The 3,336-nt window shown below is 55.6% G+C and overlaps 1 protein-coding gene across 2 annotated transcripts in view; it reads left to right on the top strand.

Moving 5' to 3' along the window:
* The first annotated feature begins 1,922 nt into the window (after positions 1-1,922).
* Positions 1,923-3,336, top strand: part of RNF2 (ring finger protein 2) — a 34,658-nt gene continuing 33,244 nt past the window's right edge. The window contains exon 1 of one of the 2 annotated variants that reach the window (XM_014948799.1): positions 1,923-2,105. The gene's annotated coding sequence lies outside the window, so the exon portion shown is untranslated. Of the gene's footprint in view, positions 2,106-2,283; positions 2,542-3,336 lie in introns of those variants that run through there. The other variant, XM_014948806.1, reaches the window with a different exon arrangement.

Raw genomic sequence — 3,336 nt, forward strand, 5'->3', positions numbered from 1 at the left:
TAGCAAGAACACCACATTGCAGAGATGAGCTGTGGTGCTGCTATTAAATGGTAAATACAGGAAATATAAAAAATAATCAAATAAATATTCTTATAAATATGGTGAGCTGGACAACTGGCATAAATTAACCGTGTTGAATTTCTTTTTGTTTCCCTTTCAGCAAAATGTTCTTAAAAATGTTTATAATTTGTTAATTTGCATGCCACTATAGTTTGGCATTTTACCAGATGCTTCTAATTCACCTTGCACTCCATCTGCCTTCGGAGATCTGCCTTCCTTCCAACTTTGTGCTTTCATTTTGCAAATCTTATTTTTGCAACACTCAGTGACCTAATATTCATTTAGCTTTTTTCCTCTCAAAAATTTTTTGACTAACACTGGTACATTAACATAGAAACTACTTCACTCACCGCAGTCCTGCAGACAATTAACAAGTGAAGCAATTTCCACCAAAGGACACTTTCTGGCTCTGCAATAGCTTTGACAGACTATGCTTTCCTTTCCTCGGCACTCATGAACAGCTGAAACATCAAGAAAATTTCAGGTGTTAATTATGACCAGTTTCATTCTAAAGAGAGGAACTTATCGGAATCTGTTTTTCCGTTCTCTACCCGCTTTGAACTTTAACATTTAAAGAGCTCAACACAATCCACTTAAGAAAAACAATTCTTTTAAAAAACCTAATTAGGAACAAAAAAAGGACGGTTAACTCCTGTTCCTGGTTGACTCCCTCTGAGATTTAGCTGAGACATTTGATCACACTTAGAAAACAGAGATATTATTGCTGACTACCTTATCAAGCTCTTGTGAGGACTTAATTATATAGGCTGCGGTGTAGGTCACAGGGAGCATGAAGGAGTGAAAGCTACTACATAAAAATAGCTACTTAGAATGACCAGGAATAACCTGACATAGGCTAAAATTTCTTAAAAATATGTGAAATTTTGCACAGAGGGGAAAAAGACCAAACCAGGATTTTGTTAATATTCAATTATGAGAATATTAACTGTAAAACTCTAGGAAAACTTTAAATACTCCACATTGAATAAGCTTAAATGATGTTGCTGCATCATTAAAGACTGAAGTATTAATTCAAATTTCCATTGCACAAGGTGATCTCTGTTCACTTTTTACTCGCACCGGATTTAATTACACTAAGCGTACTGCTTTGCTTTTGCTATAAAACAGTTAATGACAAGACCAATAAAGGCACCACTGAAGACCCAAAAGTCATAAAAAGTATCTTAATTTAACATTAAAATGCAGACACCAGAAGACAAATGCTTATTTAATGTTACGACCGCAGAGCGGACTTGAGATGCTTGAAAACATCTAACGTGCATTTTTGTGCCTTAAATACAAGCAACAGCGAATCTTGCTTCAGCTGCCAAGCTGTTATTGAGGAGTGTGAAGATGGCAGCGTGCCTTTACCTTGGGCTTGGTGCCACGCTGCCCCAGCCTCATGGTTCAGTCCTGCCCTGGGGTCCAGCTTCATCTCATGGCCTACAAATGGCAGGCACGTTCTTCTCTTCGGAAAGGCGGCCGAGATCAAGATCGGCCAAGAGCAGTGGAGTTTAGAGGGCACGTTCTGGGAGGAAAGCCCAGCAGAGGCGAGCTGGAGGCCATGGGCTTGGCCCACTGGGTCCTGTGGCCCACAGACCTGCTCTTGCCCAAAGACAATTTAGTAACTTCACTCCATTGCTTCACCTCGAAGATATCACACAAGCGGCTGCTCGGGGTCAGTCCGGACTTCAGCCAGGACACCGCCGCCATCCTGCCCGCCTCCCTCATCACGGAGGTACCCGCACCGCCTCACGCAGGCACCGGGGGTGCGGGAGGCTCGGTCCCGCCGCCCCCACACCCTCCTCGGCGGCGCTGAGTGGAAAATACGTGACCGCACCGATCGCCCACCGCGGTTTTACCTCAGGGAGGGAGGGCGGCCGTCCCTCCCTCCCGACCCCCCCTCACCGCCGGCAGCTGGCGCCGCTCCAGGCCCGCGGCGCCGGCTCGGGGCAGGGGCTGCGGCTCGCCTGAGGGCTTAGCGCCGGTGCGGGCCGTTAATGGAGAGGGGCCGCGGGGCGGGAAAGCAGGGCCCGCGGGCTGAGGTAAGAGAGGGCGGCGGTGGGGGTGCCCCGCCGGGCGATGCGGCACCGAGGGGGGCAGCGGCGGGGGAAAGGGAGCGGGAGCGCGGGGCTGGCGCTGACAGACGGCGGGGAGCAGGGGGGCGGGCGGCCGCAGCGGAGGTGCGGGGAAGGCGGGGAAAGGAGCGAGCGGCCCCCAGCTGCTGCGGGAGGGAAGAGGAGGAGGGCGCTGGGCGGCCCGGTCTCGGCAGCCCCATCCGCGCTCCCCCTGCCCACCCCCGGCCATGAATATGTAACTCCCTTCTATTTCCCGAGCTCCATTGCGGAGGCTACTGCTCGCCATATTGTGCTGCTGGGGCTGCGGCTTCTCCGCCGGCGAGAGAGAGAGGGCGGAGGGAGCGAGCGAGCGAGCGAGCGGCGCAGTGAGGCGCGGCGGCCTGAGGCGGGAGCCCGGCGGGCGGTGAGCGGAGGGTGGCGGGCGGGGGCCGGGATGGCTGCGGGTGCCGTCGTCCAGCAGCGGGTCTCTCCCCCTAGCGGGGCAGGGGAGGGTGCGGAGACGCCGGCTGCGGCGGCGGGGTGCCCCGCAGGGGTGTGTGGTGCCGGGAGCGGTGCCCGACCCCGGTGCGGGGTAGGCAGAGGAGGGGCTGCGCCTTCCTGAGGTGATTGTTATGGCGGGGGGGGGGGGGGGGGGGGGGGGGAGCCGTGAATGCTTTCGTCTCTTCCACCCTCGATTTTTTATGACTCCCCCCCGAAGTTTTGGGGCTCCCCGGGGGTGCTCGCTCCCCGCTTGCCGGCCCCGCACGTAGGGGGGACTGCCGGGGCCGGCGGGGGGACCGCGGGACGTGGCCGGACCCCTTCTGCTTCCCCTCAGACTGGCGGCTTCGGCGGTGCTGCAGGGCCGCGGGGAGCTCCGCAAGCCCCGAGCCGGCCCCGGGGGGAGCAGCCTGAGGCCACCAAGCCCTAAGATGCGGGGATATGTATATATATATATGTACATACACACATATGTACAGGCATACTCTGGAAGCTGCAGGGAGAGGTACCGTACACAGCTCTGTAATCACAACCGCATACCAGCGGGTTCCCCTGCAGGCTGGGGGGCTGTCCGAGGAGGAGCCGCGGTCAGGCTACTCCAGCCCTGGCTGGACAGTCGCGGTGCAGGTGGGTGCGCTCGCCCTGAGCCTCTGACAGGCTGCCCCCGCTGGGCCGGGGGTGCTCCCTCCCCGCTTGCCGGCCCCGCACGTAGGGGGGACTG

Source organism: Calidris pugnax, unplaced genomic scaffold, assembly GCF_001431845.1.
Source record: "Calidris pugnax isolate Ruff unplaced genomic scaffold, ASM143184v1 scaffold30, whole genome shotgun sequence".
NCBI classification, from domain to species: Eukaryota; Metazoa; Chordata; class Aves; order Charadriiformes; family Scolopacidae; genus Calidris; species Calidris pugnax.